This window comes from Bufo bufo, chromosome 2 (genome assembly GCF_905171765.1).
Source record: "Bufo bufo chromosome 2, aBufBuf1.1, whole genome shotgun sequence".
Lineage (NCBI taxonomy): Eukaryota > Metazoa > Chordata > Amphibia > Anura > Bufonidae > Bufo > Bufo bufo.
Genome location: NC_053390.1, coordinates 495,986,456 through 496,009,336, shown reverse-complemented (window position 1 = coordinate 496,009,336; position 22,881 = coordinate 495,986,456).

Genomic DNA, 22,881 nt, shown 5'->3' with positions numbered 1-22,881 from the left:
GAACCTAGAATATGACATATTTTCAGTTGTTTCACACTTGTTTGTTATGTATATAATTCCACATGTGTTGATTCATAGTTTTGATGCCTTCATAGTCATGAAAATAAAGAAAACTCTTTGAATGAGAAGGTGTGTCCAAACTTTTGGTCTGTACTGTATATATATATATAAGTTGATTTTTAGATAGTGTTCTTTTTTTTGTATCTGCAGTAAATTTTTATACTGCAATGTCTGCACAGACGCACCAAACGTCAGCTTGCGTGCGTTCTGCAGCCCTGAGCACCAATAAGTACAATTTTTTTTACTGGTCGCTTTTGTGCTCAGTTTTATTTTTTGTGTAAAAAATACATTTAGTGTTAAATAGAAATAAATTTTAGGTAGTGTTAGTGTAGATTTTTGCACACACACAATATCTGTGTGCATGCGTGCATGCGTCCTGCACCTGCTGAGCGCTGATCAGAAAATCTATTTTTCTGATCGGTCTGCTCAGTTTACTGTGCAGATTATTTTTTTCTTGTAGTTTATATTTGTGGTCGTGGCTACGGATACTGAAGAGAACGAGATATGACTACGTAGCCATGGGTGACCTGGTATGATGGCCTGAGGTGTGCCCGAAGCCATGTCCGAGGGTAGGCCTATAAGGGGGCCTACCCGGGTGAAGCTAAAAGGAGAAGGGAGGGAAGAAGGGTGGGGCACCGCTAGCACCCGCAAAGGGAGGGGGGAGGCTCAGAGAATTTATAAGCCTCCGCCCCTCCCACAATTACAGGCTGTGAACAGCCTTAATATTTGTGGTCGTGGCTACGGATACTGAAGAGAACGAGATATGACTACGTAGCCATGGGTGACCTGGTATGATGGCCTGAGGTGTGCCCGAAGCCATGTCCGAGGGTAGGCCTATAAGGGGGCAAAAGAGACGGTTAGGTTGGAATTAGCGTTTAATGGTATTCATTGAGGTTACAACACGAGATTACAGAAAGCGTCAGAGATTTCTTTGTGCGGATTGGGAATGTATCGGGTGAAGCAGGAGGACTGCCAGCGGCCCATTTTGCGAATGATGTGGCATGGGACATTGTGTTTTGAAGCTGCCGAGGCGGCACCTATGCGGAAGGAGTGGCCAGATATGGTTCTGGGATCGTGGCCCAGCCCCTTGGCCAGGATGCGGATATGGTGGATGAACCGGGCCGTGGTGAGAAAAGTTCCTTTGAATGGTAGAAGTGGTTCGTTCTTGGAGGAATGGGCCAGCAGGGCCAATAGCTTGTTAAGAACCTGGACCGGGCACCACTTGTTGAAGGTTCGAAAGTATTTGATTTGGACAGGCGGCCCGGATTGTGAAGTTTTAGTGGATGCCAAGTTTAATACGTGGTGATCTGGGTAACAGATTAACTGGCTTTTGGTTAAACCTTTGGTTTTGGATGACACTACGGAGAATTCTCCTGGGCGTAGGAAACCATAAAAGCTCAGGTACATGGCGGCTTTAATGACCATGGAAGGGAGAAGGCCAAAAGGACTACCGTCTAAAGAATCTGAGAGCTTTCTGAACAGCTCCCCTGACACTGGTTGCCTGCTGGGCGTGCTGCTCTGGCTGTTTTTGAGGATGCCCCTGAGGGTGGCTTTGACCACTGGGGAAATGAAGGCTGACTTGCTACCTGGGTCCCTCAACATGGAGTGGTGCTGAACCCCTGATAAGTACAGCTTTATGGAGTTGTAGGATAGCTTGAGGTGTGAATGACAATATGCAAGAAAGGCTATTAAATATGTGGACTTATCTGTGTTGGTTCTAGGATGGAGGCGGGAAAACTGTTTGTAGATGTTCCAACCAGTCCTGTAGTTCCTGACCGTGTTGGCGGAAAGTGAACTGTGCATGAGGGACTTGGCTGTGGAGATGAAATGTCCTAATCCATGCGTAGGGTGTGGTAATCCGGAGGCGAAAGACTCATTGGTTCCGCCTCTGGCATAATCTGGAAGAAAAGATCAAGGTTAAAACGGGATAGTGCGTCGGCGGCTGTATTCCGAATGCCCGGGATGTGCCTGGCTGAAATATGGAAGTTGTGACGTAAAGATAGCCATACTAGCCTGCGAACGAAGGACATGATGTGAGGACATTTGGAGCGCCCTTTACTGAGGATATCCACCACGGATTGATTATCCGTGATGAAAGTAACTGGGGAATCTGTCCATTGGTTGCCCCATACCTGAGCCGCTGCCACTATAGGGTAGATTTCCAGCAGGGGAGAAGACCTAAGGGACTCAGGTAAGGAGGAAATTGCGGAGGGCCATGGTGCTGCGAACCACTGCGTGTTGTAGATGGCCGCGAAACCTCTGGATGCTGCGGCATCTGAGTAGACCATGGGGAAATCGGGACTCCATTGGGGAATGAACAGAGAAACCCCGTTCCAGTAGGCAATGAAGGAATTCCACATGGCCAAATCAGCCATTGCCTGGGCATCCAGGAACACCGTGGAGTCCTGCTCGGGCGCTGATGGTAACAAATCTAGAAGCCCAGACATGAAGGCTTTCCCTTGGGGCATGATCCTGGTGGCGAAATTTAACATGCCGAGGAGTGACTGCAGCTCTCGTTTGGTGAGGACGTGAGAGCCTGAGAACTGCTCCATGATTGATCTGATTTTGAGAAGCTTGTCTGCTGGCAGTCTAGCTTCCATTTTCTCTGTATCGAGCACTATACCGAGAAAGGTGACTACCGTGGCAGGTCCCTCGATTTTGGATGGGGCTACCGGAACCTGGAGATCTTTGAGAATGCCCAGGAAGTTATTAAGTTTGCATGGTTTAACACTGGGAGGTTCGATCAGGAGAAAATCATCGAGGTAATGAAGTGCCATAGGACACTTGCAGCGATTGACCAAGATCCAGTGGAGGGCTTGGGCGAACCGATCGAAAAGCCAGGGACTGCTTTTTGAACCAAATGTTAAACGGGTAGCAAAATAATAACTGTCCTGCCACTTGATGCCATGGAATTTCCAAAGCTGGGGGTCAATGGGCAACAGTTTAAACGCGTCAGCGATGTCTGCTTTAGACAACCAGGCTCCTTTGCCCACTAACAGAATGAGAGAGATGGCTTCCTGGAGTGAAGAATATTTCATAGAGAATTCTTCCGATGGGATCAGGGAGTTTAGACTGGGGATGTGTGAACCATGAGGCGCTGACAGGTCGTAAATCAGTCGTTTTTTATTGGTGAATTTCTTGGTAACAATGCCGACGGGGTTAATCCTCCAGGAGTTGAAGGGAACGTGAGGGAAGGGGCCGATAAGAAAACCCTTCTCAACTTCCGACTGGATGAGGGAGTCCACCGCGTCGGCATCCTGGACTGCGGACAGTAAATTGGGACCCTCCCAGGTGGACTGAGGAAGGGCGATGAGACCCGTGTGGAAGCCCTTACTGAAACCTGAAAGTAAGAATTCGACCTGGTCGGGGCTGTGGTGATCCTGGAGCAGCCTGCCCAGAAGCTCCACATTGACCCCGCTTAGTCATTTGTGCTTGGCCGTTCTCTGAGGGCATACTGAGATGGGGTGAGCCCGGAAGCAGGAGGAGCAGACATGTAGAGCCCTGCACTGGTTATAGTTGCAGGAGGCTAGGTTGAAGTTATTGCAGATTTGACTATTGCCTAGGAAAGTGATGGGGCGGCCCAACTTGTCAGTGTTGCTGCGCCTCGGATGGGTGCCGGGGCTGGCCGTGGGCCTGCTGGGAGCCATCGGTTGGCCAACGGAGGGACACCAATCGGAGGTGTGGAGAATGGACTGGCAGGAGCTGCAAGCTGGGGCCCTTAAACCGGCAAAGTGCCGGCAGAAAAGCTCCATGTCCAGACACGCCCAATTGGTGACCCGCTGGAACTGAACCAGCGCTGCGGCGGCTTTGGCCGAGAAGGAGCGGTGGTAATCGTAGAAAGCGAATCCGCCATATTTATACCCCAGGTCGGTGACTCTATACATATACAGGTCCAACTCCTCTCTTCTTTCGGGATGGGCGGTGCAGACTATGTCCCTGAAGAGGCTAAAAGCCAGGACAAACTCGGGAACGGTAAGTTTTTTGTTCAGCCGAGCGTCCCTGGATTTTAGGACAATGGAAATGTTTTCACAAGCTATTGTCTTGTTCTCTATGATGTCATGGGTGGCTATTAAGATGGCGGCTAAATTAACATCTTTGCCCTCCAGAATGTCTTTTTTGATGCTATCTGTAATGAAGTGAGCTGGAGCTATCTCGGAGAGGTTGGAAACCCTACCTGGGGAGGAAGGCTGAGGTGGGGGGGCTGGAACGGAAGGACGCTCGGGAGGGACAACTGCCAAGGACCTGGATTCCACTGCTGAAAGTCTATTTTGAACGTCCAGAACTGAAAAGGACAGGCTGTTGATGGTGGCATGTAACTGGGTCAATGACAGCTGAATGGTGGACATTGACACGTTCTCCCTGGGTGGGGATGGCGACCTGGACATCAAAAGTCTGAATAATTCCGCCTTTCTGGCGGAGGCCGGATGAGATATCCCTCTTCTATTGAGCTCGGCGATCAGTTTAGGGATGGTCCAACTCCTGAGAGAAGTGACGCTGGCGCGCTCTGAGGCGAGGGTCTCTGGAATTGAAGAAGTCTCCCCCATGTTGTCCAGATGAGACATGCTGGAATTTGGAAGGATTACAGTTACTGTCTGGAGGATTTTAACCCGGGAACCGTGCGAGTGCTGTGGAGCCGATGCTTGTGGAAAGAAAAACGCCCGGAAGAAGGGAGGTGTGGGGAGCTATGTCACCGCGTGTGCCCGGGTTTTTAAGAGACTGACGTACCTGGTGGTTTGGAGCTCCTGGATTGAGACCTGTCTTGGGAAATTCCTGTTCCGTAGGAATGGACCGTGATCGAGCTTGAAGAAATCAAGACAAGTAAATGGCTGGTCGAAGTAGAGGTAGAGAAAAAGGGGTGGGTGGGCCGTGCCCCGATGGGGGGGCTTCCCCTGACAGAGTGAACGGGACGAACCTGAAACCTTACAGAAAGAGGGTACGCAAGCCTGCGGGACGAGACCGGGCGAGACCTGGACCGTGAAACGGAAGACAGTTAGACAGAGGTGACCGGCGAGGTACATGAAAGACGCAGGGCCTGGTTGAGTGCGGGAATAAAACATGGACGGAAAGGAGGCCTGGGTAACGTGAACAGGGGTAAAACATGTGACAATGGAGACCTGAGTAACGTACACAGGTGGAAATCATGAATGAAAGGAGGCCTGAGTAACGTGAACAGGCGTGAAACGTATACGAGATGGAGGCCTGAGTAACGTAAATGGTCGTGAACCATATACGGAATAGAGGCCTGGGTAACGTAAACAGGCGTGAAACATATACGGGATAGAGGCCTGAGTGACGTAAACAGGCGTGAAACATATACGGAATAGAGGCCTGAGTGACGTAAACAGGCGTGAAACATATACGGAATAGAAGCCTGAGTAAACGTAAACAGGCGTGAAACATATACGGAATAGAGGCCTGAGTAACGTAAACAGGCGTGAAACATATACGGAATAGAGGCCTGAGTAACGTAAACAGGCGTGAAACATATACGGAATAGAGGCCTGAGTAACGTAAACAGGCGTGAAACATATACGGAATAGAGGCCTGAGTAGCGTAAACCGGCGTGAAACATATACGGAATAGAGGCCTGAGTAACGTAAACAGGCGTGAAACATATACGGAATAGAGGCCTGAGTAACGTAAACAGGCGTGAACATGTAGGAAAAGAGACCTGAGTAACGTAGACAGGCGTGAAGCATAAGCGAAGGGGAAGCCTGATTGGCGAAACAGGCGTGAGACATGTATGAACAGGAGGCCGGAGTAACGTGGACAGACAAACATGTACGAAGGAGACCTGGTGGCGTGAATGAACGTGAGACATGTATGAACAGGAGGCCTGAGTAAATGAAACCGGGCGTGGAACATGCATGAAAAGGAGGCCTGAATGATGAAAACAGGCGTGAAACATGTACAAGAAGGAGACCTGGGAAACAAACGGGGTGAAACATGTGCGAAAAGGGGGCCTGAGTAAACATAACCAGGCGTGCGACAAGGACAACGGAAGGCCTGAGGGACGAAACAGGCGTGAAAGAGAGCTGAAGGGAAGAGGAGGACGAAGGAGACAGAAGATGAAGATAGACGTGGAAATAGAGGGCGACGGGGTCTGGAAGGAACACGTGAAGATGGTGCTGCGAATCGGAGATAAACGACTTACCGTGCTAATGGAGGAATCGATGAAGAAAACGATGGCCCGGGTAACGCTGCTGGATACCGGAGGCGCTGAAATGACCTGGTTACATGAATAATTATGAGATGACAACCGAAGTGAATAAAGTTAACTTACTAGTGAAAAGGGAAAATAAATAACTTCTCCTCCCCCCCCCGTATATTATTATTATTAATATTTTCCTTTCCCTTCCCCTTTTCTGCCCTCCCCTCCTTGAACTTTGTCCATGATGTGAGATGAAGATGCCGGCTGGACGAATACGGACCTGGAAGGTGATTTTTTGGCTTCAAGCGGATGGAGGATAGCAAGGCTGAAAAACCTGATGGCGAATGTGACGGACTGGCGATGAAATGACTGGAGTATTGGAGAGAATTTAACAACATGTGAATTATATATGTAAAAAAAAAGAATTATTTAAAATATTTTTTTTTTTTTTTTTCTTTTTTTTCTTTTTTTTTTTTTTTTTTTTTTTCTTTCTTTCACCTCTGCTCTCTCCCTCCTCTGCCAGCAGATGGAGCCTCCGGCCGTGAGCGTGGGGCCTGGGCAGGAGGAGGAAGTGATCCGGAGGTGGATGTGCCCTGTAATGCTACCAGAGGTACTGGCAGCCGCACCGGGAGGGATGTGGGGGGCGGGGCGCGGAATGAGGATCCCGCGGGATGGCAGAGGCGGCCGGATGAAGTGAAGCCGGCAAGTACATTGTCCTGGCGACGGGTGGTGGGCAGAAGCCCTGGAGAGTGGAGAGAGCGCAGCGGCGACGGCGGCTGCGATGCCGGGGAGCGCGTGGACCTGCGGCCAGGTAGGGAGATGGCATGGTGGAAGACTTACCCAGACGGGAACCGGAAGTGACGACGTAGGACGAACGAAACGGCACCGCTAGCACCCGCAAAGGGAGGGGGGAGGCTCAGAGAATTTATAAGCCTCCGCCCCTCCCACAATTACAGGCTGTGAACAGCCTTAATATATATATATATATATATATATATATATACACAGTCAGGTCCATAAATATTGGGACATCAACACAATTCTAACATTTTTGGCTCTATACACCAACACAATGGATTTGAAATGAAACTAACAAGATGTGCTTTAACTGCAGACTGTCAGCTTTAATTTGAGGGTATTTACATCCAAATCAGGTGAACTGTGTAGGAATTACAACAGTTTGCATATGTGCCTCCCACTTGTTAAGGAACCAAAAGTAATGGGACAGAATAATAATCATAAATCAAACTTTCACTTTTTAATACTTCATTGCAAATCCTTTGCAGTCAACTACAGCCTGAAGTCTGGAACGCATAGACATCACCAGACGCTGGTTTCATCCCTGGTGATGCTCTGCCAGGCCTCTACTGCAACTGTCTTCAGTTCCTGCTTGTTCTTGGGGTATTTTTCCTTCAGCAAGTGAAATGCATGCTCAATCGGATTCAGGTCAGGTGATTGACTTGGCCATTGCATAGCATTCCACTTCTTTCCCTTAAAAAACTCTGTTGTTGCTTTTGCAGTATGCTTTGGGTCATTGTCCATCTGCACTGTGAAGCGCTGTCCAATGAGTTCTGAAGCATTTGGCTGAATATGAGCAGATAATATTGCCCGAAACACTTCAGCATTCATTCAGGGGCTTTTGTCTGCAGTCACATCATCAATAAATACAAGAGAACCAGTTCCATTGGCAGCCATACATGCCCACGCCATGACACTACCACCACCATGCTTCACTGATGAGGTGGTATGCTTAGGATAATGAGCAGTTCCTTTCTTTCTCCATACTCTTCTCTTCCCATCACTCTGGTACAAGTTGATCTTGGTCTCATCTGTCCATAGGATGTTGTTCCAGAACTGTGAAGGCTTTTTTAGATGTCGTTTGGCAAACTCTAATCTGGCCTTCCTGTTTTTGAGGCTCACCAATGGTTTACATCTTGTGGTGAACCCTCTGTATTCACTCTGGAGAAGTCTTCTCTTGATTGTTGACTTTGACACACAAAGTTCTTGACCTGGCTAACTGGGAAAGAATTCTTCGGTCATCCACCACAGTGGTTTTCCGTGGTCTTCCAGGTCTTTTGGTGTTCCTTCTTTTTAAGAATGTTCCAAACAGTTGTTTTGGCCACGCCTAATGTTTTTGCTATCTCTCTGATGGGTTTGTTGTGTTTTTTCAGCCTAATGATGGCTTGCGTCACTGATAGTGACAGCTCTTTGGATCTCATCTTGAGAGTTGACAGCAACAGATTCCAAATGCAAATAGCATACTTGAAATGAACTCTGGACCTTTTATCTGCTCATTGTAATTGGGATAATGAGGGAATAACACACACCTGCCCATGGAAAGCCAATTGTCCCATTACTTTTGGTCTCTTAACAAGTGGGAGGCACATATGCAAACTGTTGTAATTCCTACACCGTTCACCTGATTTGGATGTAAATACCCTCAAATTAAAGCTGACAGTCTGCAGTTAAAGCACATCTTGTTTGCTTCATTTCAAATCCATTGTGGTGGTGTATAGAGCCAAAAATGTTAGAATTGTGTCGATGTCCCAATATTTATGGACCTGACTGTATATATATATATATATATACATATACTGTATATAGAAATCTATTTTAGTGTAGTATTAATGTAGATTATTGCACGCACATAATATCTGTGTGCGTGCGTGTGTCTTGCACCCGAAACATCCATTTTTATATATAGAATTCAATTTTAGTTAGGTAGTGTTAGTGTAGATTTTTGCACGCACGCAACATCTTTGTGCATGCATCCAGCTAATTTTTCCATTTTTTTTCATAAATTTGGTATTTTTTTATAAATAAAAATGAAATATTTTGACTCAAATTTACTACTGTCATGAATATACACTATGTGACGAGAAAACTGTCTCAGAATGGCCTGAATAAGTAAAACGTTTTAAAGTTATCACCACAAAGTGACACATGTCAGATTTGCTAAAAATGGCCTTAAAGGGAACCTGTCATCAACTTTATGCTGCCCTCACTGAGGGCAGCATAAAAAGTGACAGAAATGCTGATTTCAGCGGTGTGTCACTCATGAGCTACATTCAAGTGGTTGCTAAGAACCAGCATCATAATCATTGCAGCCCAGGCCTTGAAAAGAGTCAAATCTACTTGAGAAGAGTCATGGTTATTCATAATCTCTTGCCCATCTGCTGATGATTGGCAGTTCTCTCCTAGAGAGAAAGGGAGAAAACTAGGTAGAAGACTGTCAGTCATCAGCAGGTGGGCAGAGAGAGCAGGAATTTATGAATAACCATGACGCTTCGGAGGTGGCTGTGACTCTTTTCCAGGCCTAGTCTGCAATGATTGTGATGTTGGTTCTCGGCAACTACTTACTTTTAACTTTTAAATGACAGACCGCTGAAATCAACTCACCTGTCTCTACTTTATGCTGCCGTTAGTATGGGCAGCATAAAGTTGATGAAAGGTTCCCTTTAAGGTGAAAATTGGCAGGATGAATGGGTTAAAGAAGACCATGTTTTGGAGGGAAAAACCCAGACTTGTTTACCACCCTGTTTTGGAAGGAAAAACCCAGACTTGTTTACCACCCTGTTTTAAAGGGGAAAACCCAGGCTTGTTTACCAACAAAAGCAGACAGCCTGACCTTTTAAGTGTCTGGTTTTAGCTATGTTGTTATGTCTGGAAACTTGTTTTTGTCTGGAAAAACTCTGTCATTGCCTTTGAATATCATTGAAGCTCTAATGTAAGTCTATACTAGCAGGGAGTTGAAACAATATATTTGTTTGTGCTGAGTTTCTCCACTCTACCCCTCCCACTAGAAGGTTCTAGTCTAGCTAGAAACTGTATATAAGGAGAGCAGTCAGAGCCCTTAGAGTGCTGCAGTTAGGGACCAATGCTTGGAGGGAAGACTCATGCCAGCGTGCATGAGTGACCAGAAAAAGACGCTGAGATAGGGACGCTGAGCCACAGACCATGGGTCACTAGTCCTGTGACCAAGGAGCCCTCTGGACTACTGAACTACAGACTATGGGCCCTTGACCAGGATGCCAGCCTTCGTAGAGAGAGAGGGACAGCTAGCTTAGGCCTTTCCTCAGCATCAAGCCCTTCTTCTGCAGAGGAGGGGACTTTGCCAGACTACTGAGTGACCAGAAGGACACTGAGACGGGGATACACTGCCACAGACCCTGGATCACCAGCTTTGGACCAGGGTTCCAGCCTTCTGAAAAGAGAGAGGGACAGCTAGCCCAGGCCTTTCCTCAGTATCAAACCCTTCTTCTGCCAGGGAGGAGATTGGAGAAGCCATCCCAATGCCTTGCCTGTATTGTTTTGTACCTGAATTCCTCCAGTAAAGAAGCACCCTGGTTTACGGCAGACCCTGACTCTCTGGACTTATTTCCCATTGGGGTGCACCGTGCCTTACCATCCCTTCCAGAGAGCAGCAACATGTGGTGACACCTCAACGGTGTCCGGGGGACCCAGCGTAGCGTTGGGGTCCATCCCAAACCTGGCCACTGCATACACATTTTGTTAGGCCAGGTGACCAGAAAATGGCTGTTTTGACACTGTTTTAATTTTTTTTACTTGAAACTTTTAATCTTTTATTATGTAAAACAATTTTTTAAACTTTTTTTTTAAACTTTTGGGGGTCTGATCCCCTGTACAATGCATTACAATGCATCTACATTGTAATGCATTGGCTGTAAGTGTATTACACAGTGTAATACACTTATAGCCTGCTTGTCTTTGAGACCCGGGGGTTTGGGTCTCACAGGCTTACATGTAAGGCAGCACTCCACAAACACTGCACGCGCCGCGGTCAGCGCTGACTGCGGCACAGCTAGGTCTTAATGCATCGGCATCAGTGTTTTCACCTATGCTGGCATATACAGCAGGGGCACGACTAATGGGAACAGCTCGACCCCTACTGCTGATTCGGTGGGCGCAGCTCCTGCACCCGCTCGATAAGTGCGCTGTAGCTGTATGGCTCTGGGATTTAAAGGGGTTGTCTGAGTTATTTTGTTGTTCTTTCTAGGTTTCTAACTAGGCAAATGTAACAGCTTTCTAATTAACTCACCTTATCTCCAGTGGCTGGTTTCTCAGATTTCACTGAGGGTCACATGACCTGTTATGTCATCTTCTCTCCCTGCTCTGATGATGTTCATGCACAAGCCTGGGAGATCTGTACACTAGATGTCACTGTGATGGCCACGCCCCCCTGCACTGCTGGCTGCTGCTTATTGTTCTCTCCCAGGATTCTTAACCCCTTCAGCTGCACAGACTCAGGGCTGAAGTGTTTACTGTGTAGCAGCAGGCAGTGAGGAGACAAATGCTGGGCACAGAAGCTGAAAGAGAAGTTCTGCAGAGCATTGCAAGTAAGGGGAAGATCCTGTGTGTATTAGCAGTGTCATTGTACAGCTTGTGGTTCTATACATACAACATGCTTCTGAGTCTCCCAGCAGGCAGACATGTCACTCAGGGCAGCACTTGTATTCACTCCCTTAGCAGTGTCATTATACAGCTGGGACTTAAAGTTCTACATCAGTAACCACTGCAATCAAACCGAGGGTCAGTGTGAAAACAGACCAGGATAGATGTCTGTCTCACGCTTGCTCGGGGAGTCCATTAGGTAGCCATCTATCCTGGTCTGTTTTCACACTGACCCTGAGTTTGATTGCAGTGGTTACTATACAGTGGATCCACTATAGCCTCAACTGAACATTGCTGTATTGTCTGTGTCCAGATGTATTAGGTGGTTGGTATATACCCATGTACTTGTCAAGATCTGTCAGGCTGTGTCCGCTTTGTGGAGTCTTCAAATGAGACTGGAATTTCATTATTGTGGAACACATAAGAGCCCGCTCAGTCTGGTGGAGGTGATTTGTCTGCTCCCAAGTACAGGCAGCACACTCTATTGTTGTATTTATTAAGGAGTTTTGTTTATATATACGTTTGACTATCTGCTTTTCTTTGTGACTTATGTGTCCATGTATTCATTAGTTACCTACAAGCATCTAGTAGGGTCCACTGATTACACTGACCCTCTGAGGAACACAGTGTTTGGGGGAAACACGTCGGGGTGCTAGGACCTGTTGAGGGCCAGTTAGGGTGTTATAGCCCAGGCACAAGGACAGAGAGTCCCCACCATAAGGGGTCGTCTCTGGGCTGAGATATATCATAGGGTGATCTTTAGGGAAAGGTCTCCCCACCCTACAGTGATATCATATTTGTTTGTTTGTTGTTACATGTAGTCATGTATCTTTTAGCAGCGAACTGCGTATTAGTTATATTGTACTATATTGTGTGATGAATTGATCACTCATCATCACTTACACTATACTTATAAGGGATACATATTTTTTTCTAACCAATTACAGGGAGTGCAGAATTATTAGGAAAGTTGTATTTTTGAGGATTAATTTTATTATTGAACAACAACCATGTTCTCAATGAACCCAAAAAACTCATTAATATCAAAGCTGAATATTTTTGGAAGTAGTTTTTAGTTTGTTTTTAGTTTTAGCTATTTTAGGGGGATATCTGTGTGTGCAGGTGACTATTACTGTGCATAATTATCAGGCAACTTAACAAAAAACAAATATATACCCATTTCAATTATTTATTTTTACCAGTGAAACCAATATAACATCTCAACATTCACAAATATACATTTCTGACATTCAAAAACAAAACAAAAACAAATCAGTGACCAATATAGCCACCTTTCTTTGCAAGGACACTCAAAAGCCTGCCATCCATGGATTCTGTCAGTGTTTTGATCTGTTCACCATCAACATTGCATGCAGCAGCAACCACAGCCTCCCAGACACTGTTCAGAGAGGTGTACTGTTTTCCCTCCTTGTAAATCTCACATTTGATGATGGACCACAGGTTCTCAATGGGGTTCAGATCAGGTGAACAAGGAGGCCATGTCATTAGATTTTCTTCTTTTATACCCTTTCTTGCCAGCCACGCTGTGGAGTACTTGGATGCGTGTGATGGAGCATTGTCCTGCATGAAAATCATGTTTTTCTTGAAGGATGCAGACTTCTTCCTGTATCACTGCTTGAAGAAGGTGTCTTCCAGAAACTGGCAGTAGGACTGGGAGTTGAGCTTGACTCCATCCTCAACCCGAAAAGGCCCCACAAGCTCATCTTTGATGATACCAGCCCAAACCAGTACTCCACCTCCACCTTGCTGGCGTCTGAGTCGGACTGGAGCTCTCTGCCCTTTACCAATCCAGCCACGGGCCCATCCATCTGGCCCATCAAGACTCACTCTCATTTCATCAGTCCATAAAACCTTAGAAAAATCAGTCTTGAGATATTTCTTGGCCCAGTCTTGACGTTTCAGCTTGTGTGTCTTGTTCAGTGGTGGTCGTCTTTCAGCCTTTCTTACCTTGGCCATGTCTTTGAGTATTGTACACCTTGTGCTTTTGGGCACTCCAGTGATGTTGCAGCTCTGAAATATGGCCAAACTGGTGGCAAGTGGCATCTTGGCAGCTGCACGCTTGACTTTTCTCAGTTCATGGGCAGTTATTTTGCGCCTTGGTTTTTCCACACGCTTCTTGCGACCCTGTTGACTATTTTGAATGAAACGCTTGATTGTTCGATGATCACGCTTCAGAAGCTTTGCAATTTTAAGAGTGCTGCATCCCTCTGCAAGATATCTCACTATTTTTGACTTTTCTGAGCCTGTCAAGTCCTTCTTTTGACCCATTTTGCCAAAGGAAAGGAAGTTGCCTAATAATTATGCACACCTAATATAGGGTGTTGATGTCATTAGACCGCACCCCTTCTCATTACAGAGATGCACATCACCTAATATGCTTAATTGGTAGTAGGCTTTCGAGCCTATACAGCTTGGAGTAAGACAACATGCATAAAGAGGATGATGTGGTCAAAATACTCATTTGCCTAATAATTCTGCACGCAGTGTATAATAAAGTTAGAAACAAATGGAATAGACGGCTCTACTATTCAAGTAAATGGTAGAGGTGCAAAACTGCGAGATCTGACTCACCCAGTCAGAAGCATAGAATTAAAGAAAATAAAAGGATAAGCAGGCACACTCTGATTTGGGTCAGTCTATTGTTTTATTTATATTTCAGGTGATATAAGGTCTTTTTAATAAATTGTTAAATATATGGTGTAATATGAAAATTGGAACTAATAAAATTATAAAATTATAGATAGAGTTAGATATAATCCTTTTTAATAGATAGTATAGTAAAAGTTGTAGGAGTAATAATAAAAAATGCAATAATGTAAAAAAGTTGTAAAAATAGTGATGATGAGTGGGTAACCACCACTGCGAGGTTGCCACCTGGTAGAGGGTAATTAATGCCCTAATAAAAATGATTGTTCTTGTTCATAAAGTCTTTCATAAAACAGTCTTTCATAAAATAGTAGATCACTGAACAGAGGATAAAAAGAGGATAAAATAAAGGGTGAATAGTGCCCCTTATATACTTATATCTCCATCTATAAGGTAGTCTTTCATAAGGCAATGATCGCTGGATAGAAGATAAATACTGAATGATACCCCTTTGAAGACTTATGTATCCGTTTGTAGGGTAATCTTTCAAAATAGTAATTGCCGCTTTGCCAAGGATAAATTGTGCGCCTTTTTAATATGTGTCACAATTTGTTTCATAAAACAGCAGGCATGTACATATGTAATACAGTTCAAAGCTTAAAGTATGTGACAATATGTATCTAGTTGCTGTATTTTTTATGCCAAGCTGTGGGAGAAAGGGATGCTCTGTGCCTGAGTGCGGCGTCCCGCACTGTCTCTGGCTACAGAGGTCACTTACCCTTCACCCGACGCTGTTCTGTTAGGTCCTCGAATAGTAGTCGGCTGTTCCTGAGAGGCTGTCTCGAATCCAGTTCAGTTCGCAGGAGTTGGCGTGCCTCGTGTTGCCTAGGACGCCGGGAGTCGTCCTAGGCAACACGAAGGGAGAAGGGAGAGACTCCCGAAACGCATTTGAGAAGCAGAGAATTGTTGGAACATTCATCATCCTAAACAGAGTAAGAGGATTACTCTGAACAAGCCTGGGGAGGATCGCGATCACATGACCGCTTGCGTCATTCTCCAGACGCGCGAACCACGCCCCCGGCGTCCTAGACAACACGAGGCACGCCGACTCCTGCGAACTGAATTCGAGACAGCCTCTCAGGAACAGCCGACTACTTTCCGAGGACCTAACAGAACAGCGCTGGGTGAAGGGTAAGTGACCTCTGTAGCCAGAGACAGTGCGGGACACCGCACTCAGGCACAGAGCATCCCTTTCTCCCACAGCTTGGCATAAAGAATACAGTAACTAGATACATATTGTCACATACTTTAAGCTTTGAACTGTAATTACATATGTACATGCCTGCTGTTTTATGAAACAAATCGTGACACATATTGAAAAGGCGCACTATTTATCCTTGGCAAAGCAGCAATTACTATTTTGAAAGATTACCCTACAAATGGATACATAAGTCTTCAAAGGGGTATCATTCAGTATTTATCTTCTATCCAGCGATCATTGCCTTATAAAAGACTACCTTATACATGGAGATATAAGTACAGGGTGGGCCATTTATATGGATACACCTTAATAAAATGGGAATGGTTGGTGATATTAACTTCCTGTTTGTGGCACATTAGTATATGTGAGGGGGGAAACTTTTCAAGATGGGTGGTGACCATGGCGGCCTTTTTGAAGTTGGCCAACTTTTGAAGTTGGCCAACTTTTGTTTTTTCAATAGGAAGAGGGTCATGTGACACATCAAACTTATTGGGAATTTCACAAGAAAAACAATTGTGTGCTTGGTTTTAACGTAACTTTATTCTTTTATGAGTTATTTACAAGTTTCTGACCACCTATAAAATGTGTTCAATGTGCTGCCCATTGTGTTGGATTGTCAATGCAACCCTCTTCTCCCACTCTTCACACACTGATAGCAACACCGCAGGAGAAATGCTAGCACAGACTTCCAGTATCCGTAGTTTCAGGTGCTGCACATCTCGTATCTTCACAGCATAGACAATTGCCTTCAGATGACCCCAAAGATAAAAGTCTAAGGTGGTCAGATCGGGAGACCTTGGGGGCCATTCAACTGGCCCACGATGACCAATCCACTTTCCAGTAAACTGTTCATCTAGGAATGCTCGGACCTGACACCCATAATGTGGTGGTGCACCATCTTCCTGGAAAAACTCAGGGAACGTGCCAGCTTCAGTGCATAAAGTGGGAAACACATCATCATGTAGCAATTTTGCATATCCAGTGGCCTTGAGGTTTCCATTGATGAAGAATGGCCCCACTATCTTTGTACCCCATATAACACACATTGAGTCAGACAGAGGTTCTCATTTTATAAGGGAGGTCATGCAGGCATTAGGGTCGACCCAAGCCTTTCACATGGCCTACCATCCCCAGCAGTGGCCGAGTTGACCGCCTGCATGGCACATTGAAACTAAAAATACAAAAGGCCATGCGGGAGATCCAGAGGCCCTGGACAGAGTGCTTACCTCTGGCCCTGTATTCAGTAAGGACCACCCCAAACAAGAAGACAGGGTTATCCCCATTTGAGATCCTGTTTGGAAGTGCCCCTAGGCTAGGGTTGTACTTTCCCCAGCAGCTGCAGATGAATAATGACAGTCTGACCAGTTACATGCAGGCCCTCACAAAAAGGTTGGAACACGCTCATAAACAGGTGTTTGCTTCACTTCCAGATCCTGACTCAGTAGAAGGAACTCACAGTCTGCAACCAGGTGACTGGGTGGTGATAAAGAGGCACATGAGAAAAGGCCTGGATCCCAGATTTGATGGTCCTTTCCCAGTTCTGCTGACTACACACACAGTGGTGAAAGTAGAGGGAAAAACCAACTGGATCCACGCCTCACACTGCAAGAAGGTGCCAAGTCCTGAAGATCAGGATCTTTGTACTGGTAGTCCTGGCTCTGAGCATTCAAGCTCTGCATGTGAACCTAAAAAATGACTGGGACAATGCCATTATCAAGCATCATCAGGTCAAGTTGAAGAACATGACGGATGCTGACAATTATAAAAACTATTGGATCTGCACTCACCGCCCTGTGAGTTCCAAGACTATACCCTACCTGACCATACCCGTATCATGGTCAGAACTAGCGGATATGAGCTGTACTGACTTTGTTAAAAATCTGAGATCTACTGATGAAATTCTCAATTTTAACGCTACAGCAGTCCCTATCCCAATTGCAGGGTGGGTAGAGGGCCCCTGGTGGCAGGCCCAATGGAAGACCCCACGTTGTAGAAATGAGTATTGTAAACAAGTTCTTTGGTATTTGGTTTATCTATCTAATGGTAATGCAGATGTGGGATAAGTTGGTGTTAGCCACAGATTATCTAGTTCAGGGGTGGCCAACCTTACAGACCCAAAGAGCCACAAAAAAAAAACATATGACAAGCTATATATACATTTACATAAATATGCGTGCACATGACAGTATTACTGCAATTGAGTTTTCAAACATTTAAAAGTGTATTTAAACCGCCTTTCCTACCTGTAATGTAGACAGCTTTAGTGAGACTTCTGGCAATCTTTTTCTTTCACAATGTGTTTCAAATCTGGCTTGTATTCAGTCGTTGCAACTCGAAGCAATTCTTTAACATGTGTGTCAGTAAGAACAGAACGATGCTTTGATTTCACATGTTTCAGGGTGGAAAAAACTGATTCACAAACATAGGTTGAGCCAAACATTGATAGAAGCTTCAGTGCAGCTCGTTTTACATTGGGATACTTCTCCATAGGCACAATTTTCCAAAACTCCAAGGTTCCCTCACTCAGAATTGACCTGAGTCGGTCATCTTCCAAAAGTTCAATCATCTCAATTTGTGTTGTTGCTTCATCTGTCACCAGCGGGGGTTTCAAACAATCTGAATCGGCAGCAAATGGGTTAACGAGGAATGTAATTTGTGGCCTCTTCAGTTGTAGATCCTGGAATCTGTCCTCAAAGGTCTGCTGTAGGTTTTCAAGAAGTTCTGCGTAGTAAGAAGCTCTCTTTTTTAGGATCTTAGCAGCTTGGGCACTTGCATTTGACACAGAGGGGAAATGTGTTAGTTCTCCCTTTCTCAGATTAGTTTTAAAAAGCTTGAGCTTGTTAATAAACGCAAAAACTGTTTGCACTAGATCGGGCAGCATCTTTAATTTCCCTTGGAGGTCAAGGTTGAGTCTATCCAGGTGGTGCAGCATGTCCACCAGAAATGCCAGGTCCAAAATCCACTGGGAATCAAAAAGCACAGGATAGTTTTTTTTTTTTTTTTCCCAGATACAACTTTACCTGATTCAAAAGTAAAAAAAAATGAGATATCACCTTACCTCTTGAAAGCCACTGTAACGGTCACGTCCACACACACACAGGGGGAAGGGTAGTGACCACTGCGCTCCTCCCTCACCCCTGGCCCTGCCTACTTGCCTCACGAGTCCTGATGACAGGGGACAACTGGACGGCAATCCCTAACTTAGGATATGTGCAGGGAAGACAGACAAGACAAAATATGGAACATGAACGGACCGGGTCAGAACCAAGAGAGCTACGCAGTACAACGGATTAAGCAAAGAATGGTCAGGAGAAGCCGGGGTCAAATACCAGGAGAGTAGCGAAGTACAAGAGGAATCCTAAGAGAGTAGTCAGGTGGGAGCCGAGGTCACAATACCAGGATGTATGCGCAGTACAGGAGGAGCAGGCAGAGGATCGTCAGGGAACAGGATCAGGTAAATATTCAGTAGTCCAACAAATAGCCAGGAGCCTAGAAATTAACAGGCAACCTGTAGCCAGCAGGCTGCCTGTATTTATAGTGGGGAGTGAGGGTCATGTGACGTGGCCAGCATCACATGACCGACAGACCAACCAGTCGAGCACCGAGTGATCAGCTCGGCGCTCAAGGCAGACTAGGAGCAGGGAGCCACCCAGCTAGTAAAGCCGCCCTGGGAATGAGGTCAAACACAGAACCTCATTCCAAAAGCTAAGCAACAGTTCTGCGGGCAATGGGGGACCGAGTGCACCTTCGGAACCCGTGACAGCCACCTTACAGAGCAGTGAAGTGGCAAATCACTGGGAAGGTTCTCATCAAGGTCTGCAATGAGATTTCTGAACTGTCTGTGATTAAGTGCATGAGTGCGAATAAAATTGTCAATTTCCAGAACAGGCATCATGACGTGGTCCAAATTTAGCTTTTTAGACACCAGCTGCTCCTGATGAATGATGCAATGAAATGTCCAAAACTGTGGAAATCGGTCATCACATTTACATAGCCCGACAAGGCCATTCACAGATCCTATCATAGACGGTGCTCCATCTGTGGTTATGGCTGTGAGTTTTGATAATGGCAAATTTGCCTTTTCAACTACAGTCATCGGTGTCTCTTTTATATCGATGCCAAGAGTTCTGTCTGTTAATGGGACAATATTAAGTTGCTCTTCTTTTATTGTACAATTGTCTGATACAGACCGTACAAAAATTGCCAACTGAGGCTTGTCTTGTATATCAGTAGACTCATCCAGTGCAATACTGTAATACTGGCATTTGTCAAGGTCAGAGTACAGCTGTGTTTCAACTGCACTGTTAATGTCTGATATTCTGTGTTCAACTGTATGTCGTGACAATTGGAGGTCTGATACCAAGGTCTGATACCATTTGTTTCAAACGTTCATCTTCTGGAGACATGATTTCAATGGCGTCACTAAGGCAACTTTTCACAAATTCCCCTTCATTGTATGGTTTTTTGGCGCGAGCAATATTCCATGCCAGTTGATAGGATGCAAGAGTGACAGTTTCTGAATGTTTTGTAAGTTTCTTAAAGAACTGAGTCTGTTGTTCTGAGTGGCGTTTCAATGCATTTAGCTTGTGTTTGCGCAGTTCTGTACCAGCTGCAAAGTCATGGTCAATTTTAGCATGTTGTGTGGCAAAGTGGCGCTGAAGATTTGAAGCTTTAAAATGTGATATTGATGTCTGGCATATCAGACAGAATGGCTTCCCTTTCCTCTCAATGAAAAAATACAAATCCTCCCACTCCGGTAGAAATGTTCTGTGTTCATCTTCATATTTACGCTGCCATGTTTAGTGTGGTGACGTTGCAGACACACCTAGGTTTTAGAGGAGAAAAATATGAAAATAATAGAACCAATCCTCATCAGACCTCCAAAATGAGACCCCTAATACTCAGATGGGGGGAGTTATGAGCATGGTGGGGTGTCTGATTTGTGGTGTCTTATGTGAGCACTGGGGGGCTTATTTTGTGGGTCTGATGATGATTTGGGGGTCTTATTTGAGCTCATACTACCTCCATGTCAGATAAGACCCCCATGATCAGTAGTTCAATAAAAAACTGAGGGCTCTTCTCCATGTGTAGGAGGCTTATCCTGCCGTACCTCTGGTGCTGCTGCTCTGAGGACGTGGAGCTCTCTCCACAGTGACCTGACGTTTTGTTTTTGATTCCTAGTTTTCTTTGGTTTCCTCAAACTATTTTTCGTCTTATGTAAGACACACCTAGGTTTTGGAGGAGAAAAATATGAAAAAAATAGAACCAATCCTCATCAGACCTCCAAAATGAGACCGCTAATACTCAGATGAGACATCACAAATCCGACACCTCCATGCTCTGATCACCCACAATGCTCAGACAACCCCCCCTATGCTCAGATGAATTGACATGGGGGGAGTTATGAGCATGGTGGGGTGTCTGATTTGTGGTGTCTTATGTGAGCACTGGGGGGGCTTATTTTGTGGGTCTGATGAGGATTTGGGGGTCTTATCTAAGCTCATCTTATCCTCATGTCAGATAAGACCCCTATGATCAGTAGTTCAATAAAAAACTGAGGGCTCTTCTCCATGTGTAGGAGGCTTATCCTGCCGTACCTCTGGTGCTGCTGCTCTGAGGACCGTGGCGCTCTCTCCACAGTGACCTGACGTTTTGTTTGGATTCCTAGTTTTCTTTGGTTTCCTCAAACTATTTTTCGTCTTATGTAAGACACACCTAGGTTTTGGAGGAGAAAAATATGAAAAAAATAGAACCAATCCTCATCTGTCACTACCAGAGCTTTGAGACGTTTTCACAGCTCTGTTTCTCCACCCCTGTGATGATGTCACTACTAGAGCTTGGAGGAGTTCCCTCTGCTCTGTTTCTCCGCCCCTGTGTTGAGGTCTTTACTTCCTCCCAGCTGTCCCTCCTGTGTTTGATTTCTCTGCCTTTAAATCACCCCTCCTCCTTTGTAGGGTGTGGATTATACTTTTCATTTGAGCTGTATCTCTCGCTTGAGTATCTTCACTTGTGTGTTATCTTTCTATAGACCTGAGTTCTGCTGAAGCAAGTACTTCGGATAGTGTCTGCTGACTTTGGATCTGTCTTCACTGCTGCTGCAGCTCCTTCAGTTAAGTGTGCAGACATTGTGTGTTTCTGTTTGTTTTCTGACTGGATCCGAGGCGACCCCGGTTCCGTCCATATTCTGAGCAGGGCACCGGTGGCCGTGCCCCTTCCACTATTGTAGGGGTTACAGTGGTCATCAGCCTTAGGTACGCGGGCATGTCTCGATCCACCATTCGGATCTGGACATGTGCTTAGCAGCATAGGGAGAGCTTTTAGGGTCTGACAGGGGTCACCCTTTATCCTCCCTAGTTTGGGTCCGGTCAGTAGCGTATTCACTGTGTATGCTCTTGTTGCTCACATACAGACGTGACATCATCAGACCTCCAAAATGAGACCTCTAATACTCAGATGAGACATCCCAAATCAGACACCTCCATGCTCTGATCACCCACAATGCTCAGACAACCCCCCTATGCTCAGATGATCTGACATGGGGGGAGTTATGAGCATGGTGGGGTGTCTGATTTGTCGTGTCTTATGTGAGCACTGGGGGGCTTATTTTGTAGGTCTGATGAGGATTTGGGGGTAACTGCAGAAATACAAATATGGCTGACTGTCAAAATGTCCCTCCCAACCACTGTGACTGGGTGATTTACCAGCCGCACATTGCTCCTCACATAGCTTAAAAATCTGCAGGCAGCACTGATGACCTGCAACCACAAGCTAGTTGCATAAGTTGCCCAGGGAGTCCAGTACAGTGAGCTCACCCTTAATTTCACCTCCAGCAGCCTCGGTCTTCTCTTCTTGCTCCTGTACACAGCAAGGAGGCGGTGCTGGTTAAGTCCCGCGCAAAACGTCCTCAAGCGTCAGGACGTTATCACTGTAGGCCTGTTAACACTTTGTGACCCCAAAGGACGTTATCACTGTAGGTACTGTTAACACTTTGTGACCACAAAGGACGTTATCACTGTGTAGGCACTGTTAACACTTTGTGACCCCAAAGGCTGCCGACTATTATTATAGGAGGAGGAGCCGCAAATGAAGTCGGAAGGAGCCGCATGCGGCTCGCGAGCCACGGGTTGGCCACCCCTGATCTAGTTGATCAAGTATGGGATATGTTAGCCCTCCTCAACCAGACTAATGATGTACAATCCCAGCTAGTTATAGTAGCTAATCAACATACTCTGGTTTTGGATTATCTCACTGCTAATGAGGGAGGAATGTGTCAAGTAATAGGACCCGCTTGTTGCCACTACATAGATCCACAGAGTAATCTCCAGGTGAGAGCAGGTATAGAAAAAAATTAAGGAAATGCGTGACAAATGGTTGAAAGCCCATAGTGCAG